The sequence below is a fragment of the Nannospalax galili genome, unplaced genomic scaffold (genome assembly GCF_000622305.1).
Source record: "Nannospalax galili isolate Female #2095 unplaced genomic scaffold, S.galili_v1.0 scaffold1463, whole genome shotgun sequence".
NCBI classification, from domain to species: domain Eukaryota; kingdom Metazoa; phylum Chordata; class Mammalia; order Rodentia; family Spalacidae; genus Nannospalax; species Nannospalax galili.
Genome location: NW_008349596.1, coordinates 1,097,963 through 1,117,437, shown reverse-complemented (window position 1 = coordinate 1,117,437; position 19,475 = coordinate 1,097,963). Strand labels below are relative to the sequence as shown.

General features: G+C 48.3%; 1 protein-coding gene across 4 annotated transcripts in view; it reads left to right on the top strand.

Moving 5' to 3' along the window:
- The first annotated feature begins 3,847 nt into the window (after window positions 1-3,847).
- The window catches only part of Gng4 (G protein subunit gamma 4), a 58,974-nt gene continuing 43,346 nt past the window's right edge, over window positions 3,848-19,475 (top strand). For 2 of the 4 annotated variants that reach the window (XM_029570371.1, XM_029570370.1), the window contains exon 1: window positions 3,848-4,089. The gene's annotated coding sequence lies outside the window, so the exon portion shown is untranslated. The remainder of the gene's footprint in view (window positions 4,090-19,475) is intronic. The other 2 variants (XM_029570373.1, XM_008847032.2) reach the window with 2 other exon arrangements.

Below are 19,475 nucleotides of genomic sequence, written 5' to 3'. Positions count from 1 at the left end.
CCCCATTAGGGATGTTCTGTCCCCAGAAGACTCAGCAGCTGCATTTTAGCCGTGAGCCTGCCAACCCTGGGCACTGCTGCCCACAGGTGCGTTTGAATTCTCTGCAGTGGTGTAGAAGGGGGCACAATGGTGAGGCAGGAGGCTCACCAGCTCTTTAGAGCTCATTCCTGGCCTCCCAGTTCCCACTGCATTGAATAACTTCCTAACACTGAGTTGACAAGGAGGAGCTACAAGCCCAGCATTGGGAAACGTGGCAGGGAGGACAGGAACACCATGCTGTGACATTTATTCTCGTCACCTCTCTCTGGGGTCCCATTTCATTACTGATTACCTTCTGCTGTTCCCTGGTGGTTCCCCATGGGAGAACAGAATGTCCCCAAATTGACCCATGTTTTGGACAGTTTTATCTTTTTTTTTTTTCCTGTGCACTGCGCTAATCAGGGCAACACTAGATGTTATGAAACCAAAGCTTCAAACAGGCTTAGTACTTTCTATCAGAAAAGCACCTATGGTGGAAGGGGAGGTGGGGAAATGAAGACTTGCCACTTGACAGGCCAATTTTGCATCAAAGAAAGGGACAAGCAAAACAGGCCTCAGGTTCAGCACAACCTGACAACTGGAGAAGCATACCCAGACTATAACGCCATAACATGCATGGCTTGTCAGCTATTTCTCCCAGGTGTGTCCAGTTTAAAAAGCTGCAGTTTGCTAATGTGAGATACACTTAAAATGTGTGTTACGTGACATGAACAGAAAAGCAAATCTTGCTGTTTGCAGGTCACAGGCTACAACCCAGCAGATGGAAGAATCACATAACAGGATGTGTCCTTTGAAAACTGTTGAGATTGGTGTCAGCATTTCTGCTGCAGCCCTGATGTGCTTCTCCGCCATGAAAAGAGCTAATGACACATGGAGCTTAAAAGGGGCTGGAGAGACAGCTCAGCAGTTAAGAACACTGGTTGTTCTTGCAGAAGACCTGGGTTCAAATCCCAGTACCCACATGGCAGCTAACAAGTGTCAGAAACTCCAGTCCCAGGGGAGCCGACAGCCTCTTCTGACCTCCGTAGGCATCACACGACATGGGTGCACTTACCTACATGCAAGCAATACACACATACACATTAGGAAAAAAAAAGATGATCCTGTGCAAAGTCGGGTTCGTTCCCGATGTGAAGGAAGCTGGTTTTACCTCAACATCTGTAGGCTAATACAGATGCTTTTCTTTTGTTCTCAGATTTTAATCTTGTTCAAATAACTTTGAACATCTGTGGAATCCAATTCCAAGTTGTTTTTTTAAATAATACCGTTTGAGATTTTAGTAAAATATAAGCTACCTTTTAGTGGTTAGATGACTGTCTTCCTTTCTTTTCCTGTTGCTCTGATAAAAAATTCTGATAAAAGTCACTTAAGGGAGAAAGGGTATACTTGGCTCATAGTTCCAGGGTTCAGTCTGTCAGACGACAGCAGCAGGAGCCTGAGGGAGCTAAGCACGTTGCATCTGCAGTCCAGAATCGGGGTGAGGAGTAGTGTGCAGCGCTCAGCTGACTCTCAGTTTCATACAGTCCAGGATCCTCTGTCCAGTGAAAGATGCTGCCCATAATTAGGGCAGGTCTTCCCACATCAGTTAACATAATCAAGATAATTCCCCACAGGTATGCTTGGAGGCCCACCTCCCACATGAGTCTAGACCTTGTCAAGTTGACAAATTCACACTATCACAATGACCCACATACAAATTATTCATTTGATAATTTCACTGTGCAATTTCAAACATGCATTTCTACATAGGATTTTTTTTTACAACCAAGTGAAATCTGTTTATGTGTGTTCCTGCTTGGGTAGGAATTAGATACCTATTTTGTTTTCTAGAATGGCCTCTAGAAGATTGTGAGATCCATAGTGAAAAAAAAAGTGTGATGGTGCATGTGATTCCAAAGAGAAAATTTCTAAATGTGAGCAGTTTATAGATCTTTGGAATAGTTTAGGCACTTACTAAGACAGGGAGAGTCAGTGGGTAGACAGGACAGAAGGACAGATGGACAGACAGATAGATGTCTGGTCTCATTCATCTAATTTTTTTTTTTTTTTGGTCTTTTTGAGACAGGGTCTCCCTGTAGCCCCAACTGGCCTGGAACTCACTATGTAGACCAGGCTGGCCATGAACTCACAGAGGTCCACCTGACTCTGCCTCCCGAGTGGCTTTTACAGAAACTTACCAACCCAAAACAAAGTACCCATTTCCAGGTTCCTTTTCTCTTTAGACAATGTCTTTCATAAACATGAGGCCCACGCTTGCCTTCACTTTGCGCACATCCCTGACATTCTTCTTTGCTAAGAAACCCCCTGTCTTGTAGTGAGCTTATTTGACTCCCCGAGTATCTCAATTCCTTTCTTGGCCTGTTTCAGCAGATCCACAGTTCCTCCATACTTATCTCTAGATAATTCTTTTTAAAATATATTCATTCATTCATTCATTCATTCATTCATTCATTCATGGGGTGACACATGCCACAGCACCAATTCAGAGATCAGAGGACAGTGGGGGGGGCTCATTTCTCTCCTTCCACCATATGGGTTCCAGGGATCAAACTCAGACTGTCAGCCTTGCGGGCAAGTACTTTTACTAAAGGAGCTATCTCTCCAGCCCTCAGGAAAATTCTTATGCAGATATTAAGATTGAGAATAGCAGACCTGTAAACACAAGTCCTGTTAGAGATTATGGCAGGTCCCTTTAGATCCACTGAAAAATCCTTAGATCCCCATATGAGACCAAAAGTTCATTTATCACCAGCTGAGCCAGAAGTAGCTGGTCTTCTACCGGGGTCCACTGGGCAGTGTAGTAATTAGATAAAATCCTGTATCTACTGATTTCTCTGACAACTGAATAATTGACATTGAACTTAGAATTCGGGATAAAAGGAAACCTATGTCTGCTTACGCATCTAGTTTGGGGGAAGTTGCCACCGAGGCAGGAACTGCAGAAGAGAGAGGCTTGGGAATAAAAATCCTGAGTCCAATTTTGTAGCTGATGAATTTCAACCGCAGCCTCTACGGCCTTCTCACTTCATCTCTGTATCGTGGACATAACTGGCTTAGCCATCGTGTCATCATTTAATTTGAGGTGTAAACGGACTCCTGAGAGCTATGAAAAAAAAAATCTGCCATGTTTTGGGGCCTGGTGAGCCTTCGGGGCCTCGAGTTTGCATTCTGGGGGACATCAGGGCCATCTGCTGAGGCACACCTTTAACCCAGGTGCAGGTGGGTGTCAGATAACCGTGTCCTGCGTCCCTTACAGCAAGGACGGTCACTAGCGGTGGGCAGGAGGAGGAAGGCAGGTTTTCCAGAATTTTCCCCATCGCCGGTGGTGTTTTAAGAGAAAATTAGCACTGGCCTTTTCTGCGCACCTTGGAAACATGCCTGGAGTGTTCGCTGCTCTGTCTTCAGGAGGCTTTACCATTCCACCAGAGCTGCGAGACGTTTTGCTGCTTCCTCTACTGAGCAGCCTGGGAATGGGCGGCTTTAAATGTGAATCTCAACACGGTTCCAAAAGGGCGAGGCCTGGCGGGCTGGGAAGGCGCTCGGAGCTCAGGGCCCCCAGCCGGCCTGGGAAGGTCCTGCCCCCGTTGCTTAGCGACGCCGGCGTCAGGTCCCAGCTGGGCGCGTGCACTTCCAGCTGCTCCGCATCCTCAGCGCCCGCCGTGGGGCCCGGGGTCCACAGGTGAAGCCGAGCGACCGGTCCGCGTCACCCCGCGCTGCCGAGCCTCCAGCCCTAGCTGGGAGGGCGGGTCCAGGCCGCGCGGGAGCCCCGGTGACGCACCAGTGACGTGGGCTGCGGGCGGGATTCCCGCCCCTCCGGGCCGAGTGGGTGCGGCCAGCGCAGCCGCGAGGGTCGGGGTCACTGCGCTGCACCCCACGGACCCGCTGCTTGGCCCCGGAGCCTCGAGCAGTGCTCGCCGCGCCCCTACCCAGCGCACAGCCTTCGCGCCGGCCGGGGACCCCGCGGGACCCGTTCCTCGAGCCCGGGGTGATGCCGCTCGGCCTGGCCGCCCCGCACGAGCGCAGTTCCTGAGACCAGTGCACGGAGCCGCGGTAAGTGAGCCCGAGCCGGGAAGGGGAGGCGCCTCGTGGGGGACCTCGGCCAGGCCAGTGCGAGCCTGAGCGCCTGCCCAAGGCAAAGCGGCAGGAAAGTCTTGGAACTGGAGAGACAGTTCCTGCGCCTGGGTCTCCCCAGGAGGAGCCAGCCTCAGCACCCGACACAAAGACCGCGGCTTCTGGGCTCCAGGCGGGGCCCGCGCGGTGCACGGTGCATGGTGCTTGATGCGTGGCCCCTGGTGCACTATGCATGATGCGTGATGCACTGTGCCCAGGACCCCGCAGCCGGGTCCTCGCGGGGCGCCGCAGGATCCCCCGGGTCCCAGCGGGCCGAGGCTCCCAGGGGATCCTTCTGCATCCCCCGGGGCGGGGAGTGATTGCTTTCCTCTCCGCAGGGACGTCCGTGGTGCAGGGGAGCGAGCGGAGGACACGGCGTGGCCGTTGGTCATTTGTTTTGGGGCAGTGTTTTGGCTGGGGGGGTGGGATCCTCTGCATCCCGGAACAGGGACACCAGCTTGGGTGGCGTCCCCGCCCCGCGGCTTTCCCTCCCTCTCTATAGCGACTGTCCCTGGGGTTGGTGCTGAACCGCTGCGCTAACAGCGCTCCCAGCACCTGGGGTGAGCCAACCAGCTGAATTTTTAGTCGCCTGGGAAAATGAGAGACGACAGTTATGGCTGCAAAGGACGCCTTCGTCGAAATACAGCTGTTTTCTTGTGTTTTGAGTTAAGACGTGAGGAAACCCCACAATGTGAAAGTTTGATGGAGTGATACAGGCGGCTGGTGTGCAGCCCCTGTGCCCAGCTCCCAGGGCTGCGGGTCCCCTCCCCTGCGAGTCTGTGAAAGGCTGGCGGGTGGCTGGGCCTGTCTTGGGGAGGTGTGAAAGAGCCCAGGGCTCCAGGGCTCCAGCTGTGAGGCACTGGGCCGCTTCTTCTTTCCTGGGGGCTCCCAGCCCTTTCCCTCCAGTGGGCCTGCAGCAAGGAGGAAGGCAGCCACCATCTCATTTGGTCCTGGGCCCTAGGAGAGACCATTGTGGGGAGGCACCTGGGATTTTCGGTCCTAAGAACAAGACAGGCGTTTGTATGCTGCCGGTGGGGTGGGCGAGGTTCTCAGGCCTGCTGAGAAGTGACTATGAGGTCGCAGGGGTTACTGGGTTCGTAGCTGGCCACCGGGGTTCTCGGGATGAGATGATTGCCTGACCCCTCCACCCCTGGCCTCAGTCCTTATCCTCTTCTTAAAATGCAATCTGGTGAGGAAGTATTGGTGAGGCCTGGGAGGTGGGGAGCTGCCCACGACTGACTGGCAGCTGCCTTCCCCTTCCTCATGGAAGTCCATGAGGAAGGACCCAGAATGAGCTTTCCACTGTATTAGAGGTTTAAGAGTGACTGTCCCTAAAGCCCCCAAATCTCAAGGTGTTCTTCAAAATGGTGGAAAGTCAGGTGGGCACTCGGGCCCTGGTCCTGCCCCTGATCTGTGTCACTCATACAGGACACCTGGGATCAAGAGTAGCCTTGTACTGACACCCACTGCACCCTCACCACACACTTCCTGCTACACCCCCAGCACCTGTGGGAAATTCAACCAAATGGCCAGGGAAAGTCTGGGTCTCCCACAGGCACTGTTCACTTCTAGCTGCACCCATGCTCAGGTTTCCTGGTTCCACGAATTTTGTTCTGCTCGACAGGGAGAGGGTGCTAACCATGAGTGTCAGAAGACTACCCCTTCTCGTGGCATTTTGAAGGAATGTCTTTAAAATATTAGCTGATTTTTCCCCTAACGTGTTATCCAATCTTGCTGATTTCCTTTTTACTTTCATAGTTTTTTTCTTTTTGGTATTTCTATTCCCTTAAGACAAATTCAAACATGGAGACTTTTAATTTTCATATCTCAATTTTCTTAGACCAGAACCCAAAACTCCTTAAATTCTACAAAAAATGTCATCACTGGCTAGCAAGGGTATTGTCCTTTGTCAGAGAAACTACATCTTTATCAAAGGAGAGAAACAGGGCTGGAGAGACAGCTCAGTGGTTAAGAGCACTTACTGCTCTTGTAGAGGGCTTGAGTTCAGTTCCCAGCACCCACATAGGGCAACTCACAACTACCTATAACTTCAGCTCCAAGGAGATCCTTGGCCTCTGGCTTCCATGGACATCTGCACACACACACACACACACACACACACACACACACACATAAATCTTATTTTTAAACATAGGAAAACATACACTGGAGAGATGGTTCAATGGTTAAAAGCACTTACTGCTCTTCGGTTCCCAGCACCCACATAGTGGTTGACAACCATCCTAAACTCCAGTTCCAGGGGATCTGACACCCCCTTCTGGCCTTCATCAGCATTGCGTGACACAGCTGCACTTATATACATTCAGGCATACTACTCATACACGTAAAATAAAAATAAAATTTAAAAAAAATGGGTGAAACAGGAAATCAAGTAGATACTGCTACTAAAAGGCTTTAGGCAGCTGATGGAAACATAAGAAACCAAAGCCTTTCAAGAAGTGACTAGAGGTGAAAACACAAATTTCCATGTAAGGAATGAAACGGAAGAGAAACTGCTGAAAGGTTCGTGCAGAAAAATTGGGACACTTATAAGGAAATCAGTGCACTGATCTGGGGAGCTGCTGTGACTGGGGCTGCTGCTGTCTCAGTGGAGGAGGGGGTCCTGCAGAAGTTCTGGCACTCACTGTGGGTAGCCCTGGGTGCCCAGGAGGAGCGAGACTCTGAAGTGGGAAAGCTGTGTGCCCTGGGGTCCAAGCTTATCGGGTGTCTGTAGGCAAATCCACAAAGGCTGGGCCTGAGAGAGACAGACAGGGCAAAACCCGGGTGAGCAGACCCAGGGCTAGGAGCAGTTCTTGATGAGCAAGGGCTGGTACATGGGAATGGCCTCGGTTGGTCTTTATGTGACATCTGCAGGGTTTCAGTTTTGCGAAGTGGCACTGTTGGGGAGTGTTCTGGGAGCAACCTTGGTGGGTAGTGGGGACTGAGGCTGGACATAGCTCTTTCCCAAAGGCAAGGACATACCGCCTTTCTCCCTAGAGTTCTCTCTGAGAGCTGTGTCAGCTCTCCCTGTTGGGACTTGCACTGAGTCTGTGAAGAGGTTCCTAGATGGGAGACATTCATTAAGTGCTCCTCTTGGGTCTCGGGGAGGACTTCCAACACCCATGTGGCCATGCCCAGAGGCTGCTGACTATCCCAGATTGCCTCCTTCCTTCTCACTGTGACTCCTAAGTGTTCCTGTCTAAGGAATAACTATGAGACCTTTTCTCCCCATCCCCCCCCCCGCCAAGTATGGAGGTCCAAGTAGGACAATCAGGCTTAGAAAACAGGAAGGAAAGCACAAGGGAACAGGGATCATGACAGAAGCAAAGCAAGGATTGACAATAGGTTCTTTGTGGCCCAACAGAACCTGTTGGGAAGGCAGAATTGGTAGAGGGATAATTGTGCCCCATACAGGGACTGTCTTCCCAAGGGTCTGGCTCTAGGAGGTCAGGCACAGTATGGATACAGGCTTGGCTGGCCCCTCCATGGCCGCACATCATGGTCCACTCTGTGTGGGACCACATGCCCCCACTGTGATTATGACACCCCTGGGTGTCATACATAAAGAGCTGTGCATTCCCTCCAACCCACCACTGGTGGGGGAATCTGGCATCCCAGGGCCCCCAGGCACTGGGCACCTGGGGCTTGCATGCCTCATTCTCAACTGTGTTGGGCATCTGGCATCCTCTGTGGGGTCTTTCCAACCTGATTGAGATGACATTTGTGCCACCCCAGATGATCTGCCTGTCATGCACTGGTGGAAACTTCCAGCAGGACCTTTCTGCAGCCCACAGCTTGTGGCATGCTAAGTGGGAGTACATTGATCGCTTTGGGTTCTGGTCAGATATTTTAGAGAATTTCCCTTCTTTCTATAACCAGCTGCTTGCCTCCCAGCCCCAGGCTGCCTGAGTCTGTGATTTCTTACCCACTACTCCATCTCTGGAGACAACCTAGAAGGGGTGACCTGTAGCTGAGCAAGTAGAGCCAATCCCTGCAGGCATGTTTGGCGGCACTGGAGAGAAGGAGTGTTCTGTGGACAGAGGGACACAGGCTCTCTAACCATCCAGAGTAGAGGTGGTAGATTGTGGCAGAGAGGGGTCATGTGATTGTGAGTGGAGAATCCACATCCCTGACTGACCTCAAGGGAAGAACAGAGAAATGAACTCTAAGCTCTTTGTGGGACAGGGATGGTGTAGGTTTGCCAACAGGCCTTCAGTGGCATTTCTGCCTTCTTTGGCTGATCTTGCCTGTTGGGAAGTGCTGGCAATCTTCCGAAGGCCCCGTCACCACCCATTAGTCCCACAGTAGATTGCTGCCTTTGCTGTCTTGCCAGTTTGTGTCTTTTAGGGTGGTCTTTTTGCTGCATGCTCTGTGCATGCCCCTGGAAGCATGCCAATAGTCTCCATATTGCTATCCGTTCCTAGGGTTTGCTCGGCTTCCGATGGTCCAGGTCCTTCTGTTGTGCCTGTGTCTTTCCAAACCCACTCCCTATGGCAGCCAATAGTGCAGTGTCTCTAGAAGTGGGTGATTGACATGTTCTACTAAAGTTTCTTTGCCGCAGGATTTGGCATCAAGGGTCATGCCTGTCCTTACGGTGGGTCTTCCCCAGCTGGCTGACTTTTTCCAGTTTTCTTGTGCATTTCAGCTCCAAACTCACATTCATTTCAATTGCTGGATCCTGTGGAAGGGCTTTTCAGTATGTGGACATTGTTGAAAGAGACAGTTGTGTTCCTAGAAGGCTGTACATTGACTTTCCCTGTAGTGAGCTCCTGTGGTATTTACACCAATTCTAGGTGACAGACAATGAGGACCATCTAGCCATGTCCACAAAGAATGCACAACCCACAGAAGAGGTGATGTGTGAAAGCAGCTTTCCTACCCTGACCAGTGCTGTGACAGACATGTTTGAATAGCCATGCATACAAAGACTGGCTCTTCCTGAGGCTGGGGGAGTGTGGAAATGCCCGGGACTGGTCTGGAAGCTGAACGGGACTTCATGAGCCAGATGGGCACAAGAGTTCCACACAGGTGGAGCACCCAGCATGTACCCAGGCTCAGAGTCCTCCCCTGCAGGGAGATAGGATGTAGAGGGAGGGTGGATTACACCCAGGGCGTGAAGGCTTAAATAATGCATGAGGTATCTGTATGAACAGTCATCCATTCAAACTGAGCAGATCCTGGTCTGAGCCTCAGCTAGGTCTGGTGTATGTGTGTGTGTGTGTGTGTGTATGTGTGTGTGTGTGTGTGTGTATGTGTGTGTGTGTGTGTGTGTATGTGTGTGTGTGTGTGTGTGTGTGTGTGTGTGTGTGTGTGTGTTTATGGGGGTATAGGCAGAGGCCAAGGGCAGGGGCTGGGGGGGCAGGGGTCTGCTGTTGCATCTCCAGAATGCCCCTGCCCATCTCCATTGGTATTTCTGTCTGATTGAAAATAGGGTTGAAGCAGCCATTGGTGTCTGGGGATCTAAGGTCTCCAGTCTGGGGCCAAAGGATAATATGTGACATGGTTTCATGATTGGAGTTGAGCAAGTGGAGAAAGAGTGTAGGACTTGCCAAGGAGGAGTTGACATTGGAGAGCTTGTAAGTCCTCAGAGCTGAGAAAAGATCTGGCTAGACAGAGTGGAGTGTGGGTGGAGTAGTTGGCACCAGGTGAGGCCACACTTTGTACAAGGCTATGCAAAGAGAGGCCAGTGCCTAACACAGCACACCAACACACACAGAGGCAAAATTTGGGGGTGACTAAAACTCCTGTGAAATGTGTGCTGTTCCCCAGGCAGGCTGTGTCACACTGGATTCCCTTGGAAAGGATCCTGGCCCAGCAGGACCTTCCCATCTTCTGCAAACTGTGGCAAACCCACCAGTGCCATGCATTCCTGGGCAACCCATTCATGTGAAGGCAGTGATTCTGCCTTTGGGTTCCTGATTCCTTTGCCCCTCTTCCTCCCAGAGCTGGTCGCATGGTAGTAGTACCAGTCTTTGCTTCATCTCTACATTTGGGGGGTTAGTTATTAGCCCTCAGTGCATACATGTCTCTCCCAAGGCACTTTTGGCTTGTGACCTACCCAGACCTCTGAGTCATCTTTCTCCTCCTTGCTTGTCTGGTCCAGTCGCCCTCCCTCCCTTCCTCTGTACAGGTGGATTGGATTTCCTCACAGTCTCAGTCCCAGCGATAGTGTAGCAGGAAACACAATGTGGGCAGTAAAGGTCCTATCCTTAGGATGTGCATTTCAGAGAATTGTTACAGGGGTACGGTTTCTCAAGACAAAGAATTCAGATGAGAAACATAGACAGTTTAAGCAGAAGTTTATTTAGTAAAGCAAAAGTGATAGCACACTCCAGAGAGGGACCAACTCAGGCTGACCCAAATGGGGTAGCGGCCCACTGGGTTCTGTGTTTGGATTTTAAAAGGGTTTTGTGCATATTTATGAAATAGGAGCATACTTGTTGGAAAAGTAATTCTTTTTCCTCTCAAATGATAGTGAACTGACATAATAGGCATACAAGAGACACTGAAGTAAGGGGTGTCCAGGGAGTGTGTGGCAGGCACTTACACATCTAAACCAGCAGCTCCTGTGGGATTTACTGTAGTGACTCCAGAGTAAAGGGACATAATGTATGTGGAGCTGGTGAAGCAAGGGCATGGTGGGCCCACAGGAGACTTCTGCCACAGCATGGGGCTGTGTGTCCCCTGTCGCTGGAGGAAGAGGTTCTTGTAGCCACATAACTCATGAAAATAGCTTTCTCCTAAATAAACCTCTTTTTAGCCTGGTAGCTCCATGGAAGCACCACTGTGTTGGATTTTGTTTTTGTTTTTGTTTGTCTTTGACAACATATCTGACATAAACAAGAAAGGAAGGGTTTATTTTGGCTCCCGGTTTCAGTTCATGGTGGCTCCATTGCTATGGGTCTGTGGTGAAGCAGAGCATCCTCGAGGATGGAGGATAGAAGGGCTTGGTGGAGCAGAGCTGCTTCCTTCATGAGCAGGCAGGAAGCAGAGATGAAGGCAGGAAGGGGCACAGAGGGCAGGTACCCTTTGAGGGCATGTGCTCGGTCACCTACTTGCTCCAGATAGATCCCACCTCCTAAAGTTCCCACCACCTCTCAAAATAGCTCCACTAGCTAGAGACCACGCCATTAAACATGAACCTTGTTGGGGAGACTTAATATTCAAATGGTAACCCCAGATTAGGACTTACAGGCCCAGTGACTTCAGATAGTCAGGTACCAGGTGGAGGCAAAAGAAATCCAGGGCCACAGGGTGGGACAAAGTGATCGTCCTGGGACTCAGCCAGGCCAGAAGACTCTGCCCAGTGCACTTCTCCTGACATGTGAGGAGCTGTCACTTGCTTGATAACACACTGTTATTCCTATTCCCACATCAGCTTCAGGAGCCATTCCCTTGCAGCTCAGCCTACCTGTAGATCCACAGATCCAGCAATGGCTCCCATGCCTAGCTGTGCAAACTTCAAGCTGCATTTTGAAATACAAATTCTGTGGCTTCAACCCTGGTCATTCCAACTCAGTGGATCTAGGTTAGGAATCCATGTGTGTTATACAGCCACCAGAAAACTGAGCCAGATGGTTTATGTAGGCTCTTCCTCTGGGACCTGACATCCTCCCCATTCTACCTGTGTATCTCTGGACTCCCACTTTCTATGTGGTCTTACCTGTACCATGAAGGATGGTCACCTGTCAGCATGGCACATCCACAGGAGCCCAAGTCTCCTCTCCAGGCCAAATCCTCGCTCTGCTTTCCCCTGCCTTGAGGCAAGCAGGCCTGCTCTTCAGAAGAGACAGCCACTCACCCCCAAGAACACCCTGTCCTCAGAACACAGGGATGCCAGATGCGGGCTCTGCCACCACCATTCCCTTCCACAACAGCAGCAGCTCTGAGGTTCTGAGTGGAGAGACAAAGACTCAAGTCACCCGTCTCTCATCCACCAGACATTTGACTGAAACGTGCCCCAGGAGAGTTGATTTTGATCATCAGTCTGACTGGACAATGAAATGCCTCAGAGCTCACACACCTCTGGATGTCTGTGAGGAGGGTTTCCAGAGATGATTACTTCATGAGGGCTCCAGTCTAATCAATGGGTCAGTCCCTTCATGAATTCATAATAAGGTGGCATTGCTGGGTGTTTGGGAGGCGTAGGAGATGGGACCAATGTAGTGTGCTACCTAGGGCTTCTATCTAGTCCTAGCCCTTTCCTGGATCATCTTCCTCTGCTTCCTGGCTATCATGATGTGAGCTGAACCCTCTAAAGCTGTGAACTAAAAGAAATACTGCGTCTGTTCATTAAATTGACTAATACATCTCAATCAGAAGGAAGACTGCCAGGCCAGCTATCTCACTCAGCAGTGCACACTACTGTCCAGCATCTGGGAAGCAGGAACTGTGTCCTTTCAGAAAGGCACAGCATAGCAGAGCAGGGCCCTGCTGCAGAGGTCAGATGCTGTCATCTGTGGGAGGAGTCATCTGCTGTCATTCTAGCTACTGGGAGGAGGTGAAGTTTGTCCCTGCTTGCTTCTGGTCCAGCCTGCCATTAGCCACTGCCCCTGTAGTCAGTGGCAGGTCACTGTGAGCAGCCTCATTACAGATCTGCATCAGGCTGTCAGCACCTTGAAGAAGCAGTCAGAGCAGACTGCACATCTTCTTTCCTGAAAAATATCCAGGTTATTTTCAGGCCTGTTTCTTGTGCCCTATTTATTCTTTACTACTGCAAAAATATTCTCTCCCATGCACAGTGTACTAAAGCAACACATATGAGCCTGCTGCAAAGTCTGAATAATCACCGTCAAGAGCTCTTGTAGTGTGTGTAACAAGTGACAGTGCCGGCTATGGCAGCCTTCCATCCATACTTCCTCTCTTAAGACAGTTGTCTTTGAGTAGCCATTTCATGTGATAAATTCTTTGAATCCAGAATTAAAACTACACTAGTGGATCTTTTCTTTTAACTTGTTCTCCAATCTCACTAAAAAGGCAAATGACAGCATGTTCTAGACCATGAATTTACCAGTTTGTGTAACTGTGGTTTTGTTCCCACCTAAGGCCATTTATTTGACTCTTATCATCTGAGGCAAGAGATGACAAAGAAAATTCAGGCAGATGAAAGCTTGGCCAAATCCTCACAAGTAATTGAACATGGTAACAGGGTTCACAGCAGTTCTCCTGACTCTTCATCCATTTCCCCACCTGAAATACTTTTTTCCCATTGTCTAAGCTTCCTCTCTAGACGTTGCAATCCACCTGTTCTACATCACTGACAGGGAGAATCCTCTCACTCAGTCTGCAAGTCATTCTGAAGCCACGGGGCACTGTTTGCCCCCACATGAGAGCATGTGGGTTAGACCTTGCTCTCCACCTGCCCTGGTCCATCAGGGATATGAGTCAGCTTTCTCTAGTGTATCCAAGCTGTATAAGTTCGAACTATTGGTTACTTAGTAGCCATCTGAGTTACCAAATTGTCACAATGTTGTGCTGACAAAAAAGTAATCTTTCTCATAACCACATAGGAAAACCACAGCATGGCATGTTGGGTTCAGTGCCCTGGCTTTCGGATATCCACTGAGGGTCTGCAGATAAGGACGAATGACTGTATTTGGGCAGAGACTGACTCAGGAGTTAGGCAACGACAGATCACAAGCAGTTCAGATCTATACTCGGGTAGGAGGGGAGAGGGGTACAAGGAGGAAACTTAGGAAGTGTTTAAGGATGCAAGATAAACTATATTTGACTGGCTAAAGTGGAAAGTCCCTAGTTAGCTATTGGTTTCTGATAAATTAAGCTTTAAATTTCATCTTACTGTTGATGATGATTTTGCTTAGGTGGGATCATTAGAAGCTAAAGAAAAAAAAAGCTACCAGAGCTGGGCAGTAGCAGAGTGCTTGCTCAGCATGTACAAGGACTTGAAAAGACATGGAGGAACCTAAACAGCAAGTTACTAAGGGAAAGAAGCCAGTCTGATGAGGCTGCAGACTGCGTGATCTCCACTATATGATGTTTTGAAAATAAAAAGACCAATAACTGGGCTGACAGGATGGGTCACTAAAGGCACTTGCTGAACAAGCCTGGTGACCTGAGTTGGATCTGACCCCTGAGCCCATGTAAAGATGGAAGGAGAAAACTGACTCCACACAGTTGTCTCCTGACCTCCACACATGCTATGGCACACGTGTGCCAACACACACATCATACACACAATAATAGATAAAGAAATAAAGATTTTTTTAGATTAATCATTGCTGGGGGGTAGGTGGGTAGTTGTGTACAGAGAATTTTTTTTACTACAAATAGAGGCAATTTTAACACATTTTTTCCAGAAATAACTTGAAGCAGGTTACATAAAAATATATATACAATGACATTTAAGGACAGAAAAATAGGAATAAGAAATCAAAGACCAAAGGATTTGCCAACATGAGGCCAACTTTAATGGAATAATGAAGGTTTCCACTAACTCCATTCTTTTTTTTTTTTTTTGGCAAATCCTAATGCATTTATTGGACTTGCTAACAGAGCATAGGGTGGGGATTTATTTAAAGAAGAGTGGGTGATCCCCTATTTATGGCTGCACTGGAAAGTCCACAGTCAAATATAGATCCTGTGACTTCCCAACAGCCTTACAAAATGGCAAGAGAGAGGTGCCTCTTGGTGTTCTTGGCGTCTATATCCTTATTCCCTCTCCCACATGCAGCTCAGGTTGATTGATTGGGTGGGAGGGATAACTGACTCTCCCCTTGACTCCTTGATGAGTGTGGGGAGGAGGTGTGACCATAGTTGGCTAGCATAGTGGTTGAAGAACACTTCCAGTTAACTCCACCCCTTCCTCCAGCTCGTATATTCTTTCCACCAACCTCTTCCGCAAAAGTCTCTGAGCCCTGGAGGGGATGATAGTTGTGGGATGATCTTCCTCCCAATGTGGCAAGGCACTAAACTTTCAGGTCTCTGCATCATATGTTTTCCATGGGCTGCTGGCCAGGTTGGGATTCCATCTACTATAAAAACACAAACAGCAAGAAGCAAAAACATCTGCTATAATAATCTATAGGCATAAACACAAATGCTTGGACGGTACTTTAGCAGGTGCATCACATCCATCTAACAAAACAATTGCAGTGGCTTCCCCACTGGGGCCTATATGCACTCTGCATCATATGTTTTCCATGGGCTGCTGGCCAGGTTGGGATTCCATCTACTATAAAAACACAAACAGCAAGAAGCAAAAACATCTGCTATAATAATCTATAGGCATAAACACAAATGCTTGGACGGTACTTTAGCAGGTGCATCACATCCATCTAACAAAACAATTGCAGTGGCTTCCCCACTGGGGCCTATATGCACCCCTGCCAGAGGGGGTTGGCCTGGTCTACAGTACCAGATGTGTGTTCCACCTCTAGGAGTGGGCACTGTATCCAATTGAAAATTGGCTGGTTGTACATACACTAGACGCATCACTATTGCACCAGCTGGAACATCTTGTTTGGCATGTTAATAGTGCAGCACTTGGGGTCCATCGTTGAACAGAATTCTAGGGAACAGTTCTCCCCAGCCATCTGCATGTCACCTTCTGGTACCATGAACACCACCCATCCAGTGGTAGGGAGTTTCCAGCTTAGTCCAAGCCTGATTTCTCCCTCTCCTCACTCACATCATGTAGTGTCTTCAGCAATAGGGTTTTACCATCCACTTCCTGTGTACAACCAATATTATTGACAATGGCCTTTATTATTTGGGGGACCTCTAGGGCCCCTCTGGCCAACAGCTCATCGGGGGCAACCCACCTCTGGCACTGGGATTTTCATTTAACAACCGTATTGCTTTTGGAAGGGCTTTCTTCCATCCCCATAGGGTTCCTTCTGTGCTTAAGACTTTTTTTTTCCTTTCTATGTATTGGGAACCCCCCCCCTTATTTCTATAGTTCTTTGTATAGCCCTCCTTCCCCCTCCCCTTTACCCTCTTTTTGTATGTTTCTCCCTTAGTAACACCTGTCTCCTTCAATTTTTCTCTCTCGGGTTCCTTCTTTCCCTTTACCTCCCTGGTTCCCTTCCATCTTCCTGGTTCCTACAGTTACATCAGGAAATGTGCTCACTTATAAGGATTTGGTCCTAGGATCATGTACAGAGAATTTTTAAGGCCATGAATCTGTTCTGTACTATGCCACCAGATAGACATGTGCATGTGTTATGTATTTGTGGAGACGGATCTACAGAATGCACAACACCAAAAGCTGTGATGTGAACTTGGAACTTTGAGGAATAATGGTTTACCAGTGTTGGTTTGTTGTCACAAATGTACTGTTCAAGTGGAATGCTGATTGAGGGTGTGAGGGTAGGGTCAACGGCTTTTGAGAACTCTTTTTACTTTCTGCTCAGTCTTCCTATGAATCTAAAAATTGCTGTAAAAAAAATTAAGTCTAAGTGGGCATGGTGGTACATATCTGTAAATCCAGCCCTTGGGAAGTAGATCATAAGTTCAAGGCCAGCCTCAGCTCCATAGTGAGTCTGATGCCAGTCTAACCTACACTGCCATTCCAGAGCCTGTTACCAAGCACTGTTGACCAAGACACACAAAACCGGCCAAAGACCCTGGAGGGAGCATGCTAAGAGCACAAACCTCTGAGTGCCTGTGCCATGCTAAGGAGGCTCGCTCACTTCGCTGCATTTGCCCTTTCTTCAATTCAAATTGCATGGAACACTCAAAACTGTCATCTTTCTCCAGCTGTCATTTCCCTACGTGAAAAATAGCTTTCCTGTGGACACAGTGTCGTGTGAGACAGAACTTGACATAATCCAAAGCACCAGGCTATCTCTGGAGGTCTGTGGGCTTGTTCCAGCTGTGGCTGAACCCCAAAGGCACAGGGGGCCCACTGATCCCCTCTTCAGCACCGAGAAGTTGTAGAGTCCCTGAAGTTTTGTAATTACCATTTTCAGATGTCTGTTCAGTCTCTTTGAAACAGATTCAGGTACAAAAATAGAAATATTCACCCTACCCTTCCATCATCACCTCAGAGAGGAATACAGTGGCAACTCGGACATGAGGATGCCCTCCTGGCTGAGCTGCTGCTGCTGGCTGAGCTGCTGCTTGGTGGGGAGACAAACAGACATCAAGAGCATCTGTGGCTGGGTGGAGGGAGGAGCAATCAGGAAAGATATCCTGGAGGTCAGGATGACCAGCCAGGTCCTGAGAGTTGTACGTGCACTAACTAGACAAAGGAAGAGGTACCGTCAGCAGGTGAGCAGCTCACAGCAGCCCCTCCTTCATTTGTCTCCAGCTAACACTCCAGAAAAAGAGAAAAGGCAACAACCTGAAGACTTCAAAAAGTGAAAAAAGCTGAGGACTGTAGAAGAGGCACCAGATTTCAGAAGCCACTGGGACGGACATGGGCTTCCTGTCTGTTTTATAGCAGCGGTGGTGGTGCAAGTCCCAGAAGGAGAACCACAGTGTAGGAAGCTGATACAATGCTGGGGCCCCACTGAGAAAGTGAATTACGTTTTTGTTTTTTTCTACTCTGTCTCACAGCTTTGTTTTGTTGCAGAATTGAGATCCGATGGCAGCACTTTGGGCTACTGATCCAAGATAGACCCTGTCATTCCCGCTAAGGAAACAGAAAAGGGGACACCTATGAACTACAATGGGTGGGAGAAATCCTGGAGATGGAAAAGCAGGATAAATGGATTTTCCAATTAATTTGTATTAACCACAATAGCAGCCTTACTTCTGTGTGTGTGTAGGACAGGTCCAAAGCGCACAGCAGAAGCTTCGAGTATCAGATTTATGCTGCCACTCAGACCTCAGAGAAACCCTGAATGTCACATCCATGGAGGTACAAAGACTTTAAAAACTAAACCAGGATCTGAATTTAACCTAACCTAATAAAGCAACACACTTTTTCTACATGCCCCGTGGGTCAAAGAGGATATCACAAAGGAAATTAGAAAGTATTTGAATTCATATAGATGTGTATGGGATTCAGCTAACGCTTTGCTTAAAGGGAGTCTTATACCATCCAGTGCTTATTTTAGAAAAGAAGAAAGGTCTCAAATCAATGACCTCAGCTCCCATCTTAATAAACTAAAAGAGAAGGCAGAGAAAATTTAACTCAAAGCTAGCAGGAGAGGAAAACTGGTAAAATCTAGGACACAAAAATAACATAAAAATCAATGAAACCAAAAGTCAATTTGTGAAAAGATATACACTTAGAAAAATGAAGATGCCACCAATATCAGGAACAGAAGATGAAGCCTCAGTACAGGAGCTACAAACATTAAAAGGGGAATGTTAGAGAAACTTGATGCTCAGAAATTCAACAGTTCTGATGAAACGTACAAACTCCATGCCAGACACAATCAAAGCTTACATAAGAAGCAGAAAAACTGAGCAGTCCTAATTTTACTAACAAAATCAAATAATAGTGAAAATCAAAAGAAAATTCGAATACCAGAGGGATGTGATGGTTAATTTTGCCAGATATTTAAGGAAAAGTTATACTAATTAAATCCAAACTTTTTTTTTGGTCTTTTTGAGACAGGGTCTCCCTGTAGCCCCAGCTGTCCTGGAACTCACTATGTAGACCAGGCTGGCCTTGAACTCACAGAGATCCACCTGCCTCTGCCTCCCGAGTGCTGGGATTAAAGGCATGCACCACTACGCCCGGCTTTTGATCCAAACTTTTTGAGGTAACTAGAAAGTAGGAACATCTATCTCAAGTCATTTTGGAGGCCAGGATTATTTTAATACCCAAACCCAACAAATACATTGTATGGGAATTGCAGAGCAGTGTCTGGCATGAGCAGATGACACACCCCTGAAAATCCCAACTCAGGAGAGGAGGCAGGAGAATTAGGACTTCAAGGCCAGCCTCAGCTCCATAGTGAGCTTGAGACCAGCCTGGGTTACTTGAAATCCCACATACAATGAATATATGTGTGTGCATGCATGTATGTGTATCACTCATGAACATACACATAGAAATCTTCAACAAAGTGTCAACAACGAGCCCAGTTATGTAAACAGGACAATACATTGTATTAGCTATACATTACTGTAACGAACATTGGGACAATAAATTTATTAAAAGGTTTATTTTGGGGCTGGAGAGATGGCTCAGTGGTTAAGAGCACTGACTGCTCTTGCAGAGGACCCAGGTTCGATTCCCACCACCCACATGGCAGCTACAAACCGTCCTTAACTCCCTTTCCAGGGGAATCCTAAGCCCTCTCTGACTTCCAAGGCATTGCACGACACGGTGCACTCACATATATGCAGGCAATACACTCATACACATAAAATAAAAATCATAAAGTATTTTTAAAAACTACGATAATTGA